We start from the raw sequence: 26278 nt of genomic DNA, 5'->3' as shown, positions 1-26278 counted from the left end.
TGTTGGAATACCTAGATAAGGCCTTACCCAATTTATGTCTCCTAATAACTTTTGAAAGTCATTAAGTGATTTGAGTTGATCTACTCGTATTTGAATTTTTGGTGGACGGACCATTGTTGAGGATAATAGAACTCCTAAATAATTAATTGGAAAATTTAATTGTACTTTATCTATTGCCATCTCTAGATTATAATTTTTTAATAAATTTGTAAGTGTGGCATAACATTCTAGCAATGTGTTTTAGCTTTGTGTGCTAATAATACATCATCCATATAGTGAAATATTTGTAGTTCAGGATTTTGATTTCTAAGTGGCTGGATTACTTTGTTAACATAAATTTGACATATAGTTGGGCTGTTAGCCATCCCTTGAGGGAGTACTTTCCATTCATATCTCTGATCAGGACCTTCATGATTCAGTACAGGGATAGTAAATGCAAAACGTGGACTATCCTCAGGATGAATTGGAATTGAAAAAAAAAAACAATCTTTAATATCTATAACTAAAACATACCAAGTTTTTGGCAAAGCAGACAATTGAGGAATCCCCGATTGAGCAGGTCCCATAATGACCATTTCATTATTAATGGCTCTTAAGTCTTGCAATAATCTCCATTTACCAGATTTCTTTTTGATGACAAAAATGAGAGTATAATGGGAAGATACAGAAGGTTGTATATGTCCTTCTGCTAATTGTTGTTTGACCAGATCATGGGCTACTTGTATCTTTTCTTTAGTCAAGGGCCACTGAGGAACCCATACTGGTCTTTCCGATTTCCATGTAATTTTTATTGTCTCAGTGGCCCTTTGTGAAAATCCAACCCATGTCTGTCTGTTCCTTGATCTATTTGTATTGGTGCTGCTATACCTTTTTCTTGTTTTTCTAATCTTTTTCCTTTCCTAAAACCTTGTCTAGCCATAATAGTGGGTGCATTTTGATTGATGTTATTTGTTAATGTCAAACCTAATTGATCTAAGACATCTCATCCCCATAAATTTACGGGAAGATGATCCAATACATATGGCTGTATAGTTCCTTCACATCCTTCAGGATCCTTCCAATATAATACCATAGCACTTCTATGGTGATTAGTCGCCACTCCTAGGCCTCCAAGTGTTTGAGTGGCTTGTTGTAATGGCCAATGTTTTGGCCATTCTTGACGAGAGATGATGCTAAGTTCTGCACCTGTATCCAGTAGCCCATTAAATTCATGTCCTTGAATATTTAGTTTTAGCATGGGGCGAGAATCTAAATTTAAAGAAAGCATAGCCCAATCTACACCTGTGGAGCCTAATCCCTTGGAACCTCTTTCTACAGCATGACTGGAAAATTTATCATGTAGGCTTGGTATTATTAGTAACTGTGCTATTCTATCTCCTGGTGAAATTATTGATATACCCTTTGGAAAACTGGCTATAATTTTTATTTCACCTTCATAATCGGGATCAATTACCCCAGGACTTATAAAAAGTCCTTTTAGAGTAGAAGAGCTGCATCCCAATAATAAGCCTACTGTTCCTTTGGGAAGAGGTCCTTTTACCCCTGTGGGAATGATTTGAACTCCCATCTCTGGATTTAGTACTGATCTGGCGGAGGCGCAGATGTCCAACCCTGCGCTCCCTCTGGTTTGTCTGATGAGGGATCTGATGGACAATGTGTCCTGGGCACTACCCTGATGGGGTTGCTGGGTTCCTCCAGTGCTCTGTATATTTGTGGTTTGGGGCCCCGGAGCATTGGGGCCCCCTGCCCATTTTTTTGGCAATGGAGCCCGATGCCTTTGTCCACTATATTGTGGATAAACACCTTGTCCTTGTTCGGTTTTTTTTTTTTTTTTTTTTATTGGATGTTCACAACATTACAAAGCTCATGACAAATCATATTTCATAGATTAGAATCAATTGGGTTATGAACTCCCATTTTTACCCCAAATACAGATTGCAGAATCACATCGGCTACACATCACATTTTTACATACTGCCATATTAGTGACTGTTGTATTCTGCTACCTTTACTATCCTCTAATATCCCCCCTCCCCTTCCCTCCCATCTTCTCTCTCTACCCCATCTATTGAAATTCATTTTCCCTCCATGTTTGTTATCCCATTCCCCTCGTATACTCTTATATATAATTTTGTATAACAATGAGTGTCTCCCTCCATTTCCATGTGATTTCCCTTTTTTTTTTCTCCCTTTCCCTCCCGCCTCATGTCTCTGTTTAATGCTAGTCTTTTCTTCCTGCTCAGCCTCACTGTTCTGCTCTTAGTTGTTCTCATTATATCAAAGAAGACATTTGGTATTTGTTTTTTAGGGATTGGCTAGCTTCACTAAGCATAGTCTGCTCTAGTGCCATCCATTTCCCTGCAAATTCCGTGATTTTGTCATTTTTTAGTGCTGCGTAATATTCCATGGTATATAAATGCCACATTTTTTTTATCCATTCATCTATTGAAGGGCATCTGGGTTGATTCCACAGTCTAGCAATTGTGAATTGTGCTGCTATGAACATCGATGTGGCAGTATCCCTGTAGTGTGCTCTTTTAAGGTCTTCAGGAAATAGTCCGAGTAGGGCAATAGCTGGGTCAAATGGTGGTTCCATTCCCAGCTTTCCCAGGAATCTCCATACTGCTTTCCAAATTAGCCGCACCCGTTTGCAGTCCCACCAGCAGTGTACAAGAGTACCCTTTTCCCCACATCCTCGCCAGCACTTGTTGTTGTTTGACTTCATCATGGCTGCCAATCTTACTGGGGTGAGGTGGTATCTTAGGGTGGTTTTGATTTGCATTTCCTTGACTGCTAGAGATGGTGAGCATTTTTTCATGTACTTATTGATTGATTGTATGTCCTCCTCTGAGAAGTGTCTGTTCAGGTCCTTGGCCCATTTGTTGATTGGGTTATTTGTTATCTTATTGTCTAATTTTTTGAGTTCTTTGTATACTCTGGATATTAGGGCTCTATCTGAGGTGTGAGGAGTAAAAATTTGTTCCCAGGATGTAGGCTCCCTATTTACCTCTCTTATTGTTTCTCTTGCTGAGAAAAAACTTTTCAGTTTAAGAAAGTCCCATTTGTTGATTCTTGTTATTAACTCTTGTGCTATGGGTGTCCTATTAAGGAATTTAGAGCCCGTCCCCACAATCTGTAGATCGGAGCCAACTTTTTCTTCTATCAGACGGAGAGTCTCTGATTTGATATCTAGCTCCTTTATCCACTTTGAGTTGACTTTTGTGCGTGGCGAGAGGAGGGGATTTAGTTTCATTTTGTTGCATATGGATTTCCAGTTTTCCCAACACCATTTGTTGAAGATGCTATCCTTTCTCCATTGCATGTTTTTAGCTCCTTTATCAAATATAAGATAGTTGTAGCTTTGTGGATTAGTCTCTGTGTCCTCTATTCTGTACCATTGGTCCACCCGCCTGTTCTGGTACCAGTACCATGCTGTTTTTATTACTATTGCTCTGTAGTATAGTTTGAAGTCTGGTATCGCTATACCACCTGATTCACACTTCCTGCTTAGAATTGTTTTTGCTATTCTGGGTCTTTTGTTTTTCCATATGAATTTCATGATTGCTTTATCTATTTCTACAAGAAATGCCATTGGGATTTTGATTGGCATTGCGTTGAACCTATAGAGAACTTTTGGTAATATCGCCATTTTGATGATGTTAGTTCTGCCTAACCATGAACAGGGTATATTTTTCCATCTTCTAAGATCCTCTTCTATTTCTTTCTTTAGGGTTCTGTAGTTTTCATTGTATAGGTCCTTCACCTCTTTTGTTAGGTTGATTCCCAAGTACTTTATTTTTTTTGAGGATATTGCGAATGGAGTGTTTTTCCTCATTTCCATTTCAGAAGTTTTGTCGCTGATATACAGAAATGCCTTTGTTTTATGTGTGTTGATTTTATATCCTGCCACTTTGCTGAATTCATTTATTAGTTCTAGTAGTTTTTTTGTAGACCCTTTTGGGTCTTCTAGGTATAGGATCATGTCATCCGCAAATAGTGATAATTTAAGTTCTTCTTTTCCTATTTTTATGCCTTTAATTTCTTTCGTTTGTCTAATTGCTCTGGCCAGTGTTTCAAGAACTATATTGAATAGAAGTGGTGATAGGGGGCATCCCTGTCGTGTTCCAGATTTTAGAGGGAATGCCTTCAATTTTTCTCCATTCAGAATGATGCTAGCCTGAGGCTTGGCATAGATAGCTTTTACAATGTTGAGGTAAGTTCCTGTTATCCCTATTTTTTCTAACGTTTTGAACATAAAGGGATGCTGTACTTTGTCAAATGCTTTTTCTGCGTCTATTGAGATGATCATATGGTTCTTCTCTTTAAGCCTATTGATGTGGTGAATAACGTTTATTGATTTCCGTATATTGAACCATCCTTGCATCCCAGGGATGAATCCTACTTGATCATGGTGCACAATTTTTTTGATATGCCTTTGTATCCGATTCGCCAGAATTTTATTGAGGATTTTTGCATCTATGTTCATTAGAGATATTGGTCTGTAGTTTTCTTTCTTTGAGGCGTCCTTGTCTGGTTTTGGAATCAGGGTGATGTTGGCCTCATAGAATGAATTTGGAAGAGCTCCCTCTTTTTCTATTTCCTGAAATAACTTGAAAAGTACTGGTATTAATTCTTCTTTAAAGGTTTTGTAGAACTCCGCTGTATACCCATCCGGTCCTGGGCTTTTCTTGGTTGGAAGTTTTTTAATTGCTTCTTCTATTTCATCTATTGATATTGGTCTGTTTAGGTTGTGAGTTTCCTCCTTACTCAGTCTGGGCAAATCATATGACTTAAGGAATTTATCGATGTCTTCACTTTCTTCTATTTTATTGGAATATAGGTTTTCAAAATAATTTCTAATTGTTTTCTGTATTTCTGAAGCGTCTGTTGTAATATTGCCTTTTTCATCCCGTATGTTAGTGATTTGGGTTCTCTCTCTTCTTCTCTTCGTTAGTATGGCTAGGGGTCTGTCGATCTTATTTATTTTTTCAAAGAACCAACTTTTTGTTTTGTTAATTTTTTCAATAGTTTCTTTTGTTTCAATTTCATTGATTTCTGCTCTGATTTTAATTAGTTCTTGCCTTCTGCTACATTTGCTATTGTTTTGCTCTTCCTTTTCTAGGGCTTTGAGATGAAGTGTGAGCTCATTTATTTGTTGGTTTTTCCTTTTTTTGAGGAATGACCTCCAGGCGATGAATTTCCCTCTTAAAACTGCTTTCATTGTGTCCCATAGATTCCGATATGTTGTGTCTGTATTTTCATTTATCTCTAAGAATTTTTTGATTTCCTCCTTTATGTCTTCTGTAACCCATTGATCATTCAGTAACATATTGTTCATTTTCCATGTGATGTACGATTTTTCTTTCCTTCTTTTATCATTGATTTCCAGTTTCATTCCATTATGATCTGATAAAGTGCATGGTATTATCTCAACCCCTTTATATTTACTGAGGGTTGCCCTATGGCATAATATATGATCTATTTTTGAGAAGGTTCCATGTGCTGCTGAGAAAAAAGTATATCCACTTGATGATGGTTGATATATTCTATATATGTCAGTTAAGTCTAAGTTATTGATTGTGGTATTGAGGTCAATAGTTTCTTTATTCAACTTTTGTTTGGAGGATCTGTCCAATGGTGAGAGAGGTGTGTTGAAGTCACCCGTGATTATTGTGTTGTGGTCTATTTGATTCTTGAACTTGAGGAGAGTTTGTTTTATGAACGTCGCAGCACCATTATTTGGTGCATAAATATTGATAATTGTTATGTCTTGTTGGTGAATGGTTCCTTTTAACAGTATATAATGTCCTTCCTTATCCCTTTTGATTAACTTAGTCTTGAAGTCGATTTTATTCGATATGAGAATGGCCACGCCTGCTTGCTTACGAGGACCGTGTGCTTGGTATATTTTTTCCCAACCTTTTACCTTGAGCCTGTGTATGTCTTTTCCAGTCAGATGTGTCTCCTGGAGGCAGCATATCGTTGGATTTGTTTTTTTAATCCATGTTACCAGCCTATGTCGCTTTATTGGAGAGTTTAAGCCATTAACGTTTAGAGTTACTATTGATATATGGTTTGTACTTCCTGCCATGTTTGATTATTTATCTCTTTTTTTTTCCCCTAATTTAGTTTGTTTCTCCATGATTTGCTTTCCTCCCATCCTCTGTCTTTACTGGGGCACTTCCCGCTGATGGTTTTGGTTATTGTTTTCCATTTCTTCCTCGTGTAGAGTTTTGCTCAAGACGCTTTGCAATGCTGGTTTTCTGGCTACAAATTCTTTTAGCTTTTGTTTATCATGGAAGATTTTTATTTCGTTGTCGTATCTGAAGCTTAATTTTGCTGGATACAGGATTCTTGGTTGGCATCCATTGTCTTTCAGTGTTTGAAATACATTGTTCCAGGATCTTCTCGCTTTCAGCGTCTGTGATGAAAAATCCGTTGTCAACCTTATTGGTTTACCCCTAAATGTAATCTGCCTCTTTTCTCTTGTAGCTTTTAATATTTTCTCTTTGTTCTGTACATTGGATAGCTTCATAACAATGTGTCTTGGCATTGGTCTATTGTGATTTTGTGTGCTCGGTGTCCTGTATGCATCTACAATTTGTATATCTGTATCCTTTTTTATTTCTGGAAAGTTTTCTGTAATTATTTCCTTCAGTAAGTTACCCATTCCCTTGGCATGAATCTCTGTGCCCTCCTCTATCCCGATGACTCGTAAGTTTGGTTTTTTTATGTTATCCCAAATCTCTTGGATGTTTTTCTCGTGGTTTTTTACCAGCCTATCTGAGTTGGCTAGACTCTTTTCAAGGTGATATATTTTGTCTTCATTATCTGACGTTCTGGCTTCTACTTGCTCCACTCTGTTAGTGATACTCTCGATTGAGTTTTTAATTTGGTTTATCGTTTCCTTCATTTCTAGAATTATTGTTTGATTTTTTTTTATAACCTCTATCTCCTGATAAAGATGTTTAACTTCTTCTTTTATCTGTTTTTGTAATTCCTTTTCAATGTGATCTTTAAGGTTCCTTTCCATCTGTCTAAGGTGTTCCTTGAGTTCTTTATATGGCCATTTTTCTGATGACTCCAGGTCCTCCTGAATATTTAGGCTGTCTTTCATTGTTTGTACTCCTTTTCTTCCTTGCTTTTTTATGCTCATGATACTTCTTGTCCTGTTTGACTGTTGAGTTACTGTTTACTCTTATAAGTTTATTTGATGCTTGGGAGGAGAGGTATTAGAAGGGAAGGGAAGAAGTCACTAAAGAGAGCAAGTGTAGGCAGGTGGAGTTCAAGAGAGGGGGAATAAGAAAGTTGAAAAGAAATGAAAAGACAAAAGAAAAAAAGTGAGAAGAAAGAGAGAAAAAACGAAAAAATAAAAAATTTAAAACAAACGGAAAAAAAATTATAATGGTAATAAAAAATGGAAATTGAAGTTTAAAAAAATAATAGTAATAATAATAGGATAAGAAAAATTAACAAAAAAATTGAAACCATTAGTAAGAAAGTTAAAGAACACAACAACGTCAACTACAAAAAGTGAGAATAAAAAAAAAATACTAATAATACTCATTAAGAAAATAAAAAAAAAATACTAATAATAAATGCAGTCATAAAGCTCGATTGACTTCTCTTCCAGTGGGTGGAGCTATGCCCACTGGGCCAGGCTTCTCCTCTTGATAGGTGGGAGCCAATCACTGTGCCTCAGCTTTTCTTCCCAGACTGTGCGAGTCTCCAGTCCTGAATGTCTGGGTCCTTCTCTTGTGGTTCCTCAATCCAGGCCCCACTCACCTGTGATGCTTACCACATTACTGTCTACACGTCGGGTCTGCTGCACCTGGGAGCCCTGTTTTCATGGATGTCTGGGCACACCCTTTCTGTTTGCCTCCCTCAGGCCCTAAGTTTGTAGGGTTTGGGGCTGAGGACCCCCAGCGAATTTGTTTGCCCTCAGGTAGCAACTCCCCTGGTAGGTGGTGCAAGGGACCTCTGTTGTCGGCCCTGGTGGGGGCGATAGCCGGGAATTCTGTGCCGCTAATCCCACATCACTTCTGATTCCCTGCGTCTGGCTATGGTGCTCTGTTTTTTTTTTTTTTTTTTTACCTCTGTGAGATCATGTGGGCCGACTAGTTATTTCAGCTGGGTCGTTAGTGCTGAGTCACGAGAAGCAGGCGATCCGGGGCTTAAACGCAGCAGATACGTGCTCAGTGTGTGTTTTCTGAGGGGCCCAAAGTGTACGCCCTAGCTCCACGTCAGCTCAGCATTGCCTAGTGATCCTGAGCAAATAGGCTTTAGATAGCAGCGCCGCCGCGGCCTCCGCTGTTCCTCGGCCCGGTGCCTAGCTCCTGGGGCCCAAGCGGCTGCCGCCGCGGCTCTCCAACCGCCTCCTCCGGAGCACGGGTCCTCTCGCAGGGGGATGCCGAATGACCCAGCCTTCGGAGGACAGGGCTCGGCACGCAGCCCAGTTCTAGTCTCTAGAAGCGGCAGCTAGACCGTGTAGACAGGGCCCTCAAGACAGCGTGCCGAAAGCAAATGGCAGCTCCAGCGGAGTGGATTTTCGGCCCCGAAACCCCAGCCCAGCCAACAATTTCAGTCCATTAATTCTCCCTGTATAGTCATTATTAAAAAAAAAAAAAAAAAAAAAAAAAAAAAAAAAAAGGGCGGGGGTGTACTAAGCTTTCTTAGCCTCAGGTACTTAGGATCCACTGCTGATTACCCATTCAGCTTCTCTGCAGGGAGTGAAGTGGAAGAGGAATAGATGGGCGCAAAGCGTGGCTCTGAGCAGAAAATCGTCAGGGAGCCAAGCGTCCTCTTTTTCAATCTCTTTGTTTTTTTTTTTTTTCTCCCGCTTGGCCGGGTGGTCCACTACAGACTAATGGTGAAAGGCGCTCTAACAAGCTGCGCAAAGTCTCGATTAAAGCCTCTGCTCCGAGCTCCAGGCTCAGCACTTCAGCCACCCCCGTACGCAGCCCAGTTCGCTATTTCATAGAGGCTTGGTTAGATTCCCTTCACGTCGCCTCCTGGGCTGGGCGGGCGGGGGGCTGTTTGATGAGCGGGCGGAGACCCTTCTCGCAGCGCCAGGTCCCGCAGTCGGCGGTAACCCTTCTCGCTGCGCCAGTTCCCGCCTCCGGGGGCCGTTTACAAAACCGGGCAGGCAGCTCCGGCTGCCGTTTGGCGGCGGCTGGCAGCGGAACTAGTCCTCTGCACCGCGTGGCCAAGATTCACTCATCTGGGACAAACTGTCACCTCTAATCAACTTACTAATTTCCGGCAGGTCTCTTTTCAGCGGAGTTTTGCTCGAAGTACCTCAGTAGGTAGAATCTGGGTGTATTAATGGATCTTTTTGATCCCGTTACTGTAGAGATAGTGAACGTGCTGCTTACTCGCCGGCCGCCATCTTCATACCATCCTCCTTGTTCGTTTTTTGATAATGGAGTAACCTCTATGGTGGTTTGAGAACAGCATTCATTAGCCCAATGTAATGGAGTACCCTCTATGGTGGTTTGAGAACGGCATTCATTAGCCCAATGTCTCCCTCTACGGCATCGTGGGCAAATACCCGGTATTCTACTCCTTTGATACCTAGTTTTTTAAAATCCTCCTCCTATGGGGCAATTCCTTTTAAAATGTCCTGTTTGTTGACAATTGTAGCATGTTCTTGGCCTGGCATATAAAGCCTGTTTTACTGCAGCTGCCACAATTTGCCCTTGTTCATTAATGTCTCTGGCATCTAAAGCCTGTTTTACTGCAGCTGCCATGACTTGCTCTTGTTCATTAATGTCTCTACATAATTTAATATATGTGTTTAAATATTCCTGTTTCCATGGTCTAATGATATCTCTGCACCAACGATTCGCTTGGTCATAAGCCAGTTGTTTTATTAATGGCATTGCTTGTTCTGTATTCCCCAAAACTCTGGTAGCTGTTTGAATAAGCCTATCTACAAATTCAGCGTAAGGTTCATTAGCTCCTTGTATTATCTTAGATAATTGACCTTGTAAACCTCCATGTCCTTGTAAAGTCTTCCATGCCTTAACTGCATCTACAGCAATTTGTAAATATACACCAGGAACATATGCAATTTGTTGCTGCCGATCCTCATAAGGTCCCTTTCCTAACAACATATCTAGATTTCTCTGAGGATAACCAGCTGCTGCATTTCGCCTAGCTGTCTCCTTGCAAAATTCCTCATTGGCAACCTTCCATAACAGGTATTGTCCTCCATTTAGCACAGCTTTACAAATATTAGCCCAATATGCTGGCGTCGTGTTTAAGTTGGTAATGGATTCGACCAAGCTTACAGTGAAGGGTGCTTGAGGACCATAGGTTGTTACAGCCTCTTTTAGCTCCTTCAGTGTTTTGAAATTTAAACCCTGGTAAATTTGCTGCCCTCCTACCTCAAATACAGGGCATACTTGAGATCCTGTCTCAGGATCCCAACTATCAACTGCGGGGGTTGGGAGTCTCCTAGCATATGGAGGTGGTGCTGTTGATTGGACACTTATGCCCTCTGGTGATAGAATGCTGTTAGTAGCAGTCTCCTGTAGAGGTGGTGCTGTTGGTTGGACACTTACGCTCTCTGATAGAAAGGTGTTATTAGCAGTCTCCTGTTGTAACTTTTCCCCTGATGGCTTTTTCTGCTATAAACTTCTTTCCTCTGTCTCACTAGCTCGAAAGACCTTCTCTTTTACTTGAATCAATATGTCTTCTCCTTCCTCTACCTTTGTCTGAACTGAAGGCTTTGGACTAAGCAAACCAGATACGAACGTCCACAATGGCAATGTGCCAACTGGCAGAGTCCCTGGGTTGTTGTTTTCTATTCTTTTTAAATCTTCACCATGATGGTTCCATTGTGATATATCTAACAACTCCTCCTTAAAAAGCCATGGGCTACATTGTTGTATTGTATCAACATATGCCCTGACTGCTCTTGATTTTACTGGGATGCCTCCTTCCTCTAACAATTTACTTAACAGTCTTTTGGTTTGTTTTTTACTAATTTCTGTTCCCATATTTCTACTATAATACAACCCAACAAGATAACACCAAACAAAACCGAGACAGAATGAAATAAAAAGGGAACAATAAAAATTCATTATAGCCTTTCTATCCTCCTGACATGTGCATCCGTCCTTTCTCCCTATCTGTTCCTCAGACGCAAATAGTTTTTCCTCAGATGTGAGTGGTTTTTCTTCCGTCTCACTCATCTCCAGGGACAGGCAACTTAAAACAAAAATGAAGCAAAACAAAAGAGGAAACTTAGAATGGCTACCCATCCTCTCGCCCTGCCCTCAGGGGTGAGCCGTTTACATACCCTCAGTCACTCCCTGTGCGAGCCACCAAATGCCGCAGTCTGGCTGGGCACAATTCAGAAGCCACTTGTTAAAAGAAACTAACTTTATTTTTAGAACTACAAATGCCAAACAAAACAGCTCCTCAGGAAAAAACCCTCAGAGCCCAACTGCCACCACTGGCTTCCCACAAGCCTCTCACAATTCTCCTGCTCTTGAAGCCGATTGGCTCCACCCACGCAACCCAGCCAAAGAAGTCCCCCAATGAGCAGCTCCGTGTAGGAGCCAATCAGCTAGATGTTGCTGGGGCTGCTGTGAGCCAATCATCAGCTGGCAGTCTGAAGGGCAGGGAAACAGCCCAATGAACATCACCGCAGAGGAGCCAATCAGCTAGATGTTGCTGGGGCCGCTGTGAACCAATCATCAGCTGGCAGTCTGAAGGGCGGGGAAACCGCCCAATGAACATCACCGCAGAGGAGCCAATCAGCTAGATGTTGCTGGGGCCGCTATGAACCAATCATCAGCCGGCAGCTGGAAGTTTGCTGGGGCCCCTTTGGCTGTGGCTCTCAACAACTACTACACATACTTTATAACAGAGTATCCCAATACTTTAAAAAATTTTCAATCATTACTTTGTGAAAATCACATAATATTAATTTGAATAAATATTTTTCTGTTAACAATGTGTTATCTATTAAGACAAATGAAATCATTACTTTCATTTATTATTTTTCCGACACTTTTTCTTCCTTTCTGTAGATCTATGTTACTGACCTACATGATTTTCATTCTTCCTGCAGAATTTCTTGTAATATTTATTGCAGGCCAGGTCTAACTTATGATGAATTTTCTGTTTTCATTTGACTGTAAAAGTTGAAACTAACCTTATTGGCCCTTTTTAGTTTTATTGATTTTATTTTTTTAACTTTTTTAATATATGAGAGCGGAATGCATTACACATATAGAGTATGATTTTTGTATACAGAGTATGTTCATGCCAACTCATGCCTTTGTACATGTACTTTTTTTTGCACTACAATTCTTATTACACATATACAGCACAATGTTTTATATCTGTTTATATAGAGAGTATGTTGACACCCACTTTGAGTCTTTGTTTATGTACTTTGGATAATGATGTCCATCACATTCCAGTGCCCTTGCTAATCCCCTGCCCCCTCCCTTTCCCTATCTAGAATTTATCTAATCCTCCCATGCTCCTCCTCCCTACCCCACTATGAGTCAGCCTCCTTATAACAGAGAAAACATTTGGCATTTGTTTTTTGGGATTAACTAACTTCGCTTGGCGCTTAGCATTATATTTCCAAATGCTGGGTAAAATTCCATTGTGTATATGTGCCACTTTTTTTAATCCATTCATCCACTGAAGGGCATCTAGGTTGGCTCTCAATGGCATCCCTCATAGAAACAGAAAAAGCAATCATGAAATTCATCTGGAAAAATAGGAGACTCAGAATAGCTAAAGCAATCCTTAGCAGGATGAGTGAAGCAGGTGGCATCTCTATACCAGACCTTAAACTATACTACAGAGCAATAGTAACAAAAACAGCCTGGCATTGGCACCAAAACAGACTGGTAGACCAATGATAAGAATAGAGGACAGAGACTAACCCATAAAATTACAATTATCTTATATTAGACAAAGGTGCTAAAAACATGCACTGGAGAAAAGATAGCTTCTTCAACAAATGGTGCTGGGAAAACTGGAAATCCATAAGCAACAAAATGAAATCAAACCCCTATCTCTCACTATGCACTCAACTCAAAATGGATCAAAGACCTGGAATTAGACCAGACACTCTGTGTCTAATAGAAGAAAAGTAGGCCCTCATCTTCATCATGTGGGATTAGGCTCCAACTTCCTTAATAAGACTCCTATAGCACCAGAATTGAAACTGAGAATCAATCAATGTGATGGAATCAAACTAAAAAGTTTCTTCTCCACAAAAGAAGAAATCTGAGGTGAAAAGAGAGTCCACATCCTGAGAGCAAATTTTTACCCCTTACACATCAGATAGAGCACTAATCTCGAGGATATATAAATAACTCAAAAAGCTATACACCAAAAAAAAAAAAACACAAATAACCCAATCAACAAATGGGCCAAGGACCTGAACAGACACTTTTTAGAAGTGTATATACAATCAATTGACAAATATATGAAAAAATGCTCATCATCTCTAGCAACCAGAGAAATGCAAATCAAAAATAAGATATCATCTCACTCCAGTCAGAATTGAAGCTATTATGAAGACAAACAACAATAAGTGTTGGCAAGGATGTGGGGGAAAGGCACACTCATACATTGCTGGTGGGACTGCAAACCAGTGAAGCCAATATGGAAAGCAGTATGGAGATTCCTTAGAAATCTGGAAATGGAACCACCATTTGACCCAGCTATCCCACTCCTCGGACTATACCCAAAGGACTTAAAATCAGCATACTGCAGGGACACAGCCACATCAATATTTATAGCAGCACAATTCACAATAGCTAAACTATGGAGCCAACCTGGATACCACCTTATTTTTGGTAGGATGATTTCAGGAGTGAGGTTTGTAGTTTTTCTTTTTTTTTTTTTTAAACACATTTCAGTCTTTTGCCGTATTGTTTGCTAGGTTTCTAATTAGAAGCCCACTGTATTTCCTAACCTTTTTCCTTTATAGGTAAGATTTGATAGTCTGCGCCCCCCCACAGTTTCTTTAACATTATATGTCATCATATTAGGTTTGGGGGACTTATCCTGTGTGGTGTTTTAGTGTTCTAAAAACTTCCTTAAACTGTGGTGTGGTTTCCATTATTAAATGAAATAATTTGATCATATTTATTTCAATTTTTTTTCCTAATACCTTTTCTCTCTTCCCCTTTTGTTGTTCTAATTGTGCCTAGATCATACCCTTTGACTATTGTGTGTGTGTTTTGGTTCTATTGATAATCCTATCAAATGGTACATCTGTTTCTCTATTAAAGTGTTTCGGTGGTGCTGTAGATTGAACCCAGTGCCTTGTGCATGTTAGACAAGCATTCTACCACTGAGCCACATCCCCAGCCCTTATTATAGTGTTTTTTATGTTTAGCATGTGCTTTTGATTACTGACTAAATTTCCCATTTCTATGCTTATGGTACCCATCTGTTCTTCCATGTTGTCTGTTTTCTTCCTGTAAAGTCCTTACCACAGTTTTTATGTTCAAATTCCTTGTTTGATCATACCATCATCTCTCTGATATGAGTTCTGGTTCTTTTCCATTGTATTTTCTTGTCTTTTAGCATACCTTATGATGTTTTGTTAAAAGGTGGAATGAACATACATTTGGGAGTAGGAACTAAGGTAAATAGACCTTCAGTGTAAAGTTTTATGTTAATCTGGCTAATATTGGGTTTTGTTTAATGTTTGCTATAGCCATAGATGCCAGGGGCTTCAAAATCCTCTGATGCTACTTTTGCTTATTTGGTTTTCGTCTCTGTTGGATGTTTAGGTTCCTTTAAGAACTCAGTAGTCTGCTTTTGCAAAATTTTCAGCTGTAGTCCACTACAGTTGTAGTGGAGTCCTGTAGATAGGGTGGAAGGGAACTCTTATGTGATCTTATGATTATATTTTATCCTTTCAATGGGATTGTGTTCCTGAGCTATGTCCTTCACAAGGACTTCTTTGCCTTTTCCTCCTCTTATGAGAGAGGGGAATGCTATGGGTCTGTCAGGGGAGGGATTTGGAGATGCCCTGTCCTCAGGTGAAATAGGCTTTGGCAAAGCCTTATTTTTTTGTTGAAATGCAGGCAGTTGTTATGGAGCATGCTCTGCGTGTGTTTCAAAATGGTTATCTTTGCCCTTTTAATAGCAGAGGCATATGATGATTTATTATTTTCTGTTACAATCTGGTGTACTTCTATGAAAGAAGAGCACCTTTCCTGAGACAGCAGCCCCCAAATGATCCTAGCTCTCATTGTCATCTCCACATCGATTCCAGCAACTCAATCCCAGTGACTCTAAAGGCTGAGGCAGGAGGATTGCGATTTTGAGGCAAGCTTCAGCAATTTAGTGAGATCCTGTGTCTGAAAGAGTTGAAAATGAAGTTCAAGCAATCCTACCAATTTAGACTCTGAGTATCTGTAGCCTGAGTCTCTCAGTGGTGGCTTACCCTACAACTCAAGTATCTGTTGCATACCAGAATGGTCATTGGTTTTCAGTTCTTTTTGTAGTTGTTTTCTTCTGGTATTATTGTTAGGACAGGAATGATGACTTTCAGTTATTGTCAGAAGTAACATTGAAAGCTATCTCTAAATTCATTTTGAACCAATATGTATGAAATGTCAACTTGGAGGATTGCCAGCTTATTGTATCTTTAATAGTCCCACATATCTCAATCAACCCTGGATGGGAATGCCAGCAGTAGCCCGATTCTCAGGTTAAATGCAGTTACCAAAAAAAAAAAAGAAAAAAAGAAATACAAATTTGTTCCAACATTTTTCTGAATTTTATAAGTAAAAAACAATTATGTGATATAACAATACAAACAATCTAAAGGGATTTTTAGAAAATACTTATCAATAAGCAAAATAAGTAAGAAGCTGTTTCTATTCATGACTTTTACATGGGATTTGGATAAAGCCTTCCCTCTCAGGACACTTAACTAAGGACCTAAAAACCGAATTGGACTTTTTGATATGGGTTACAGACATTGATTTAACAACTTCTCTAGAAAAGTCCTATGTTACCACAGGATCTCCCTCTGCAGTAGCTGAGCAGACTTCCTTTTCTCAGTGTATCCTTTCTCTACTATTTTCCTCTATCATGTAACTCTTTTTGTGGCTGAACCACCAAGGCATTTGAATTTGTCATCTAAATAGATTTATTAGAAGTTGGGCGAAAAGTGAGCAAACTCTAATGTGTCTTTTATAGAGTTTGGAAATCTGAAATTCAGTATATTGTTTACACTTCAGTACATACATCTGACTGTTTCCACGGATCATTTGTAACACACAACCTTAATTAGCAACAAAGCACATATAGAGGTATTAATGAATTTTCGTTATTTGGGATTACTGAAAACAATCACCTTTTGCCATCTCCATATCTTCTTTTCATTTCATATGACTTTATTCCGTTTTAGAAAAGCCTGGCCAGTTTCTACAGGTCCATTTTGTAGCATTCAGATTCTAGTTTAAGATGTAGTCATTACTGCCACTATGTGGCTTATTTTGAAAGTACTTAAAAATGAAACTTATACTTACAGCTTTGAACTTAAAAACAATAAACTTGACATTTTTCTCAAGTCAGCAGAAATATTCGCTATATACAGTCATGTGTTCCTCAATGATAGGGATATGTTATGAGGAATGCATCATTATGTAAATATTCTTGAGCATAATTACATGAACCTAGTTGGTGTAGGTCAATCACTTGGCATGGTGTTTTGATATAATCAAGAGATGTGGTAAACACAAGACTTATGAGGCTGCTGCAGCCATACAGTTTTACAGTATACTTGTACATTTGTGTATGTATATAGATTACATTCCAAAATAATGACTAGTTTATATATTTGCTATACCATACTTCTTAGTCATTATCAATTATGTATAGTTACACATGCTATAATTTTACATAGCTTGCAGTACAGGTTTATTCACACCATATCACCAAGTGATAGGCATTTATTCAGCTCTATTAGTCTTATAGGACCACCGTTATACATGTACTCCATTTTTGAAAAATATATTATGAGGTACTGACCATACTTTTCTTTAAGGATATGACCCAATTAATAGTAAATACTTTATTTTGCTTCTTAAAAATCTACATCCTGAGTTAAACACATACAGAAAAATGTGTGTATGTACATAAAATTTGTATAAACATAAATGTGCATTTATGCACATATATTCAACAATGTATATCCATGTAATGCATTTTCCTCACTTATACAAGTGGATTCATCTGCATACTCTTCTGTACCTAGTTTGTATCTTTTCAATGTCTCCATAGTATTCATTTGTTTCTGCTGTGTATTTGTTTAGGCATATCAGTAGAATTTTTAATACCCAAAGAATTATATATATATATATATATATATATATATATATATATATATATATATATATGAAATGAGAAAATTGCCAAAAGTAATATTTTAGATTTCAGAATAGATGTTTAAAACTTTAAAACACATTGTTGATTTGTTTCCCTAGAATTTACCATCAATTCTACCTTTCCCAGATATTGTTTTTGTTGTTCTTGTGTGTTTTATTTTCCTTCTTTTTTGGCACTGGTGGTTTAACCCAGGGTACTCTAAAACAGAGAGAGGGCTGGGGATGTGGTAGTTTGAGAAGGGGTCTCCCTAAATTGCCAGGATTACAGTTGTGCACTTTATTCTTAAAATTTAACTTTGATATAAGGAGAGTAACTAAGAACAGAGTAGGGAAGAAGAGCATGAGAAGATGATTAACATTAAACAGGGATGAGACGTGGGAGGGACAGGGAGAGAGAAGGGAAATTGTTTGGAAATGGAAGGAGACCCTTAGGGTTATACAAAATTACATACAAGAGGAAGTGAGGGGAAAGGGAAAAATAATACAAGGGGGAGAAATGAATTACAGTAGAGGGGGTAGAGAGAGAAGAGGTGAGGGGAGGGGAGGGGGGATAGTAGAGGATAGGAAAGGCAGCAGAATACAACAGACATGAGTATGTCAATATGTAAATCAGTGGAAGTGTAACTGATGTGACTCTGCAATCTGTATACGGGGTAAAAATGGGAGTTCATAACCCACTTGAATCAAAGTGTGAAATATGATATATCAAGAACTATGTAATGTTTTTAACAACCAATAAAAAAAATTAAAAAATTAACTTTCTCTACTGTCATACTATACAGAGTGCAGTTACACACCTTCCTAAATGTACATCATGCATCTATTTGTGAAATTCTTGTTCATGTTTTTGTAGTTACCTTTCTTGTTTTTTAGTTGATTTCTGTGCAGCCTTCAAATTGTAATAATGACATGAATACCAATCTTTTTACCAGGTTTTACATTTTAAGTTGATAATGATCATTTATGCTACTTAATAAAATTTAACATGTTTTCTTTAGGGTTTCGAGGTGTTTTACCCTGGTAAGAACTGTCTTTTTCCCTTAAGGTTATGAATAAATGTATCCACATAGTTTGAAACTACTTTTATGCCCATTGCCATGTGGATTCTTTTAGTTTATTAAATCTTTTTAGTGCATTTAATCTTGATGTAGTCAAAGTATCAAAAGCTTAATGTTCTCTGATTTGGAGGACTAGCTGAGAAAGCCTTTCATAATGGAAGTGTTTAGCCCAACACCCAATTTTTTGTTTCTAGGATTTCCATCATTATTTTATTTCCATGTAGCTCCTTCAGGTGTAAACATTTACTTTCATGGATAACTATTATGACAGCATGTTTATGCTTTAACTCTATTCAGATGCTTCCCGTGCTTCTATAATAAGGAGTGAAGGTGCTCAACACGTCTGAGTGTATCTCAGGCTCTTCATGTGACACTATTAATTTCACTTTGTATTTTTGAAGCTGCTTAGACAAAAATTTATAAATATCTTATGCTAGACATTTCCTTCTATTAATGTGAAATATCCATCTTTGTCTCTTTTAGAACAAAGTTGGCATGGCATTATATCTTATTTGGTACTATTACTTTATAAATTGTCTTTTCTATAATATGGGGGGTGTCATCACTCATCCTATTTGTCATTGTCCTCTATTGCTTTCACATAGATGACCGAATTTATTGTCAGTGTGTGAATATCTTAATACTCAAATCTAACTCCCCTGTTATTGTCATCATGGAAATCATGATGCATATTTATCATTTTTATTTCCATTTTACCATTCTCTGTCATTTACCCTCCTTATTAGTTTTTGTTCAATCAGTGAATTATTTCTCTTTTATTCTGGTAATATCACTGAATATATGTACATATGTATTTTATATGTGCATAAAATTAGTCGTCATTTCCATTTTATCCTAAGTCTGTTCTCAACTATAGCCAGGAGTTGTTTTTTTTATCTCATGAGGACACATGATACAAGTAGTGGCTGCCTGGAGTGTCATGTTTACATAGAATCTAAGATCATGTATGATTAAGACCTAGAAAGAATGAAGTAACCAGAAGAAAAATTAATTCAAGAGCACAGAGGTACATTTGATTATAAACTCATTGTATGATTTTCCTTTCTGAAACTTGTTTCTTATGGTTCAGAGATAATATTCCTAGAAAACAACTTAAAGATTATATCTCATGAGGTACAGGAGTCTAGGACTAAAAGTGAATTCTCAAAGTAATTATCTGGCAACAGGGTGAAAGAGAACAGTGGAGCGTGTGTGTGTAGGAATATATATATGAATTAATTTCCTCTAGAATTCTGAAAATATTATAAAGTTCACAACATCAGTATCTATGAAAAAAATATTAGCTAATAGAGATCTGATTAACTGAATGGACTAAAATATACTTGTATGTGCTTTTTGGCTATCAGACACTGTTGCCATCAAGTGCAGTGAGAAGACCCATTCATCTTCAGTGGCACTTATCTAATCTCAGAAGCCTGGTGTGTGTGTGTGAGAAATGGGATGCACTGGATGTCATTATCGATGTCCTGGTCAGGACCCAGGCAAAACTGGCATTCCACGATACTGATGCCTAACTTTCATGTTGTCAACCCTCTTCTCATAATGTACCTCCATATGCATATGATTTCCTGCATTATTCAAAGGCGGAAAGGCATCCTGTGACTGCGCTGGAGAAAATGATGGAGTCAAGTTTTGGAGGCCCCCAGTCATTCCCTGAGGTTCCTTCTCCCTACAGAGGAAGCCAGTCTGTTAAACACCACAGGTACTGGTAGCTGATTATTGTGGGAGTGGGTTCGTTTACACAGTGTACACTCTGGACACACATGCCGAAAAATGGCAACATGGGATTGTTCTTGATTCTCCTATAGTTCTCCATGGAGGAGATGTTCCAGCAGCTCACAGCAGGTAAACAAAAGATACTGGCTTCCTTAGCAGGTAACACTGTGCCTACAAGAGCCTGAAGGAACCATTAACAACACCCATCAGAGCTATAGGCATAGACCAGTGAACAGAACAATTGCATTCTGAAAAACTATTAAAACATGATTTTTTCCTAGCCTGCCTCATCATTACTGGCAAAACTAATGCCTAATTCTTCCCTCAGCAGCTGGTGTGAGATGCTCCATGTCTTCCAACATGGTCCTCACAAAAGAAAATTTTCCATATGAATTTCATGATTGCTTTATCTATTTCTACAAGAAATGCCATTGGGATTTTGATTGGCATTGCATTAAACCTATAGAGAAATAAAAGACCCAGAATAGCAAAAGCAATTCTAAACAGGAAGTGTGAATCAGGCGGTATAGCGATACCAGACTTCAAACTATACTACAGAGCAATAGTGACAAAAACAGCATGGTACTGGTACCAAAACAGGCGGGTGGACCAATGGTACAGAATAGAGGACACAGAGACTAATCCACAAAGTTACAACTATCTTATATTTGATAAAGGGACTAAAAGCATGCAATGGAGGAAGGATAGCATCTTCAACAAATGGTGTTGGGAAAACTGGAAATCCATATGCAACAAAATGAAACTGAATCCTCTCCTCTCACCATGCACAAAAGTTAACTCAAAATGGATCAAGGAGCTTGATATCAAATCAGAGACTCTGCATCTGATAGAAGAAAATGTTGGCTCTGATCTACATATTGTGGGGTCGGGCTCCAAATTCCTTAATAGGACACCCGTAGCACAAGAGTTAACAACAAGAATCAACAAATGGGACTTACTTAAACTAAAAAGTTTTTTCTCAGCAAGAGAAACAATAAGAGAGGTAAATAGGGAGCCTACATCCTGGGAACAAATTTTTACTCCACACACTTCAGATAGAGCCCTAATATCCAGAGTATACAAAGAACTCAAACAATTAGACAATAAGATAACAAATAATCCAATCAACAAATGGGCCAAGGACCTGAATACTTCTCAGAGGAGGATATACAATCAATCAACAAGTACATGAAAAAATGCTCACTATCTCTAGCAGTCAGGGAAATGCAAATCAAAGCCACCCTAAGATACCATCTCACTCCAGTAAGATTGGCAGCCACTATGAAGTCAAACAACAACAAGTGCTGGCGAGGATGTGGAGAAAAGGGTACACTTGTACATTGCTGGTGGGACTGCAAATTGGTGCGGCCAATTTGGAAAGCAGTTTGGAGATTTTTGGGAAAGATGGGAATGGAACCACCATTTGACCCTGCTATTGCCCTTCTCGGACTATTCCCTGAAGACCTTAAAAGAGCATGCTACAGGGATACTGCCACATCGATGTTCATAGCAGCACAATTCACAATAGCTAGACTGTGGAACCAACCCAGATGCCCTTCAATAGATGAATGGATTAAAAAAATGTGGCATCTATACACAATGGAGTACTATGCAGCAATAAAAAATAACAAAATCATGGAATTTGCAGGGAAATAGATGGCACTAGAGCAGATTATGCTTAGTGAAGCTAGCCAATCCCTAAAAAACAAATACCAAATGTCTTCTTTGATATAATGAGAGCAACTATGAACAGAGCAGGGAGGAAGAGCAGGAAGAAAAGATTACCATTAAACAGAGACATGAGATTGGAGGGAAAGGGAGAGAAAAGGGAAATTGCATGGAAATGAAGGGAGACCCTCATTGCTATACAAAATTACATATAAGAGGTTGTGAGGGGAATGGGAAAATAAACAAGGAGAGAAATGAATTACAGTAGATGGGGTAGAGAGAGAAGATGGGAGGGGAGGGGAGGGGGGATAGTAGGGGATAGGAAAGGTAGCAGAATACAACAATTACTAATAGGGCATTATGTAAACTTGTGGATGTGTAACCAACGTGATTCTGCAATTTGCATTTGGGGTAAAATTGGGGGTTCATAACCCACTTCAATCTAATGTATGAAATATGATATGTCAAGAGCTTTGTAATGTTGTGAACAACCAATTAAAAAAAAGAAGAAAATTTTCCAGGGGGATATCCTGGTGAACCTTCTCTAAAACCTTGTCTTATTAGTGGAGGGGCACTCTTTTGTAAGCTGACCACAGCAATTGGGTCTTTGAGAAAGAAAGGCAAATATACTTTATGACATTCTAAAAGTGAACATATTCTGTAGCATCTTCTAGCTCACAGTGTTCTGCTTTATACACGAGGTTCTTGTACTCCAAGAAATGAAAGTTATCTCTTCCAAACCAAGTGGTGAGGTTTGTTGGAAATAATTTTATAGTGGATAGTATGTATGTGTGTATGTTTTTGTATGTTTCAAAATGGACATCTTCAATCTTTGCACAAATTGTCCAAAGACTGAAGCTTCTTTTTTCAATCACCAATCTACAGTACCAAGTTTTCTACTTTCAATTAAAACTTTATGCTGCTACAAAAACAAAACAGGTACAGTAGCTCAAATATAGAATATATGTAGTACATTGAAATTTTGAATGTGACAGTAAACAGTGAGGTACAACTACCAATGAAGGATAACTGTTATCAACCTTTGTTTTCACATCTCTCAGCAACACTTTGCACACAACCCCATCAGAAACACTTTTTAAAAGGAAACAACCTTTTCCTTCACTCCTTAATGAACCTTAGGAAAGGGCTTTCCTGTTTGTACCCACAGTTATGTTGAAATTTTCAATCATTCTTACAATAATTATCGACATAATATTTTTAAAAAATTTCCATTCCATATGAAACTGAAATAGAGGGTTTAAGTATCTTAAATTCAAGTTTTGGTTTATATCATTTGTTTCATTTATAGAATACTTCCCCATGGAAAGAGCATTTCACTTTAATGGACTTTAGTCCAAAATTCCCAGCCTTTTAGAAGATGGATATTTTCACCCAAACAGTATTTTCCCCTGTCGATTAGAGCATTTTTCCAGTCAAGTAAGAGAGTTTAGTGAGTCATTGTAGTACTGAATTGTCATAAAGTTGAGATTTTTAAGAATCATATCAGAGCTGAAATATACCTTGGTTCTTATTTGTATATTTATTCTGAAAATTGGCTTCTACTCAGGCTTTTAGGAGTCACTCACAGATTAAATAAGGACATCATTAAGACATTGTCCTTTTGTTCAGTACAATGACATTGGAGTATCTGTTGACATACATTGTGTCCTGATAAATAGGAAACCGGTGATTTATAAAGTGCCTCTAGAACTTTGTAAATTATAGTTTCATACATCATAGTTTTTGTTTTGTAAAACATGCAATAGACTTAAACATTTTCATGATTCATAACCTGGTCACTGATTTATATATCCCACAAACTGTTCCATAACATCCTGAATAGTTGATTGACCAGTAGATGCAGACTATTATTTTTAAGATGGATTACTTCCTCATATGGGTAGACTTTGCTGTTTTGACAGTTTAGCAAGCTATATGAATAATTAATTTCTTTTTGTGCACTAAAAATATAGCTCATTTGGATAACTTATTTGTGAAACAAAGCCATTATTTCTAATGTTTAGTCCAAAAATTCCCACCTGTTTAAAAAAAAATCTACCATGCCATCCTTATTGCACATTTTGACAATCTAACTTGCTCAAAGAAAGCACACATATAGGTTTTCTATGGTGACATGACTCCAGGACTTTCAGTGATTAGGAGAATGGCAGAAGAACAAGACGAAAACTTTCTTTTGAGCATCTACTATTTGCCAGGCTCCACATTAAATATTTGCATATATTTTAGCTTCCACAGTAATCCCATGAAAAAAATGAGAACAATACTGATACCTTCCTTTTGCTGCTCCCTACTCCCACCCCTGTGTACCAGAAGAGCTACAGGCTGTTTTGTCCACTGGTTTCTCTTGGCTCAATGGGAAATGGTAAGGTGGTGGCATCTCTTCCCCTTCCTTCCTTGGTAGCCTGAGCAACCTGTCTTCTGGGGCCCACAGACTCTGCCAGATGGTCTTATCCTTACTCTCCTGACTGAAGGGCCAAGGAACAAGAGAGAGAGATAATAGCTTCCCCTTGTTAGTAGTGGTAAGGACAATAGTCTCTATTTCCCCCCTTTCAAATATAGGCTATACACTCTAAATTCTAAAACCTTACTTTGCTGAAATTAAAATAGCATTTATTTCCCTCCAAGTCTGATACTAGTCTCAATTCCAGTATCATGCTCCTAAGTAAGGTTCAGACCTGAGATTTTATACTTAGACATAGTACACTCTAGCACCTAGATCCCCATACCTGACAGACTCTAATTCCCAGGGGATGATAGACAGAAGTAGGGAGGGGAACCATAGTTTCTAATAGAGAACTTCTTAGAGACCTAATTATACACCACTTGTTGGGAAGAATTTTAGCACTCAGCATACAAAGAATATAAAAATAAAAGTATAATCATGTTGCTGGTTATGATCTGGTGTCTGCCTAAATTGAAGAAGTTCTATATAGTTCAATCAGTTATCTTGCCAAAACCAGAAAAGTGGTTACTAGCACTCAAATATAAAAATGAAAATTTTGGTCATATGTTGACATTTATCAAGTAGAAACAACTGTAATATTGATGGGAAAAAATGACAGAAACCAAACAATTTAGTGATATGGTAAAATTCCTTTGGAGGGACTCTCCCTTTTAGGACTTGATAGGCTTATTGAAATTTTGTGGATATTTTTCATCTTTGTTTATGGTTGAATTGATATTTTCAGATGTAACCTGGATCCACAAAATTCTTAGTTCATTCATTGTTTGAACTCAACAATTAGCATCTCATGAAATGCCTACAAATGAACGAAGTTCTCCTTACTAGTCTAAGTAGGGTCAATTCAGGGGGTGGAGATGGGAATCTGTGTGGAATAAGTAATGAGTCAAATCAGCAAGTACCGGCTACAGAAGGCGTGGCGCCGCAGAGAAGGGGTTAACCAGTCAGCAGGGAATTAAGTGGCTGCGACACGGTGGTATCCCACCAGCCAAACCCAAGCCCGCACTGACCCCCGGGCTGAGTTCGGGATTGCAGTCGGGGAAGGAAGCCGGTAAGGCCCCGCTCCCCACAAGGGACACTCCGCTAAGGCAAACAGCGGCCACCATCTTAGAGGGCTGAAGTACCCACCGCCACTCTCCGACAGATTGCAGCAACAAAACAGGTGTGTGTGACCCAGCCCAGCCCCCAAACTTAGGGGGATTTCGCATAAAATCTCTCCTAGACTTTCAGGGGGAGGCAGTATCAGAGTGAGCCTGCATAAAGACTAAAGGGGAGCTAGAGGCACCTGACGCTCAACACCCCCTCCCATCAGTGGACAAAACAAAAGCTGCCTAGCCAGCGCTGGGGGAGGGGCAAGCAGAAAAAATCAAAACCATAGAGTGCCGGGGATCCCAAAAGCCAACGGTGTGACCCCGGAGATCCAGGCTGTCTGATACGCGCGGCCTGCCCCGAGGCTACAGAAGGCGTGGCGCCGCAGAGAAGGGGTTAACCAGTCAGCAGGGAATTAAGTGGCTGCGACACGGTGGTATCCCACCAGCCAAACCCAAGCCCGCACTGACCCCCGGGCTGAGTTCGGGATTGCAGTCGGGGAAGGAAGCCGGTAAGGCCCCGCTCCCCACAAGGGACACTCCGCTAAGGCAAACAGCGGCCACCATCTTAGAGGGCTGAAGTACCCACCGCCACTCTCCGACAGATTGCAGCAACAAAACAGATTGCAACAAAACAGGCCCAGAGTATAGCTTGAACTGCCGAGAACCATCACTGAGGGGAAATCTGGTCTAGCAGGAGAACCCAAGCCTAGCAGGAGAGAACAGGAGACTAGAGGCAAGGCTCTCGTGACTGGGCAGCTGTAAACTGCAGGCCCGCCGGCGACAGTTCATCCACTGCCAGGGTAACTGGGCGGTAGGAGAACGCCCTCCCGCTGGCGATGGATCACCTGCCCA

General features: G+C 39.1%; 1 pseudogene across 1 annotated transcript in view; it reads left to right on the top strand.

Moving 5' to 3' along the window:
• The window catches only part of LOC308634088 (pro-neuregulin-3, membrane-bound isoform-like), a 140461-nt pseudogene that overhangs the window by 101507 nt on the left and 12676 nt on the right, over positions 1–26278 (top strand). The window contains exon 5 of the transcript in view: positions 20053–20171. The product of the transcript in view is annotated as a pro-neuregulin-3, membrane-bound isoform-like (transcript). The remainder of the gene's footprint in view (positions 1–20052; positions 20172–26278) is intronic.

The sequence above is a fragment of the Spermophilus citellus genome, assembly GCF_964194105.1.
Source record: "Spermophilus citellus genome assembly, chromosome: 15".
Classification (NCBI taxonomy): Eukaryota; Metazoa; Chordata; class Mammalia; order Rodentia; family Sciuridae; genus Spermophilus; species Spermophilus citellus.
This window is presented reverse-complemented; position numbering and strand designations above follow the sequence as displayed.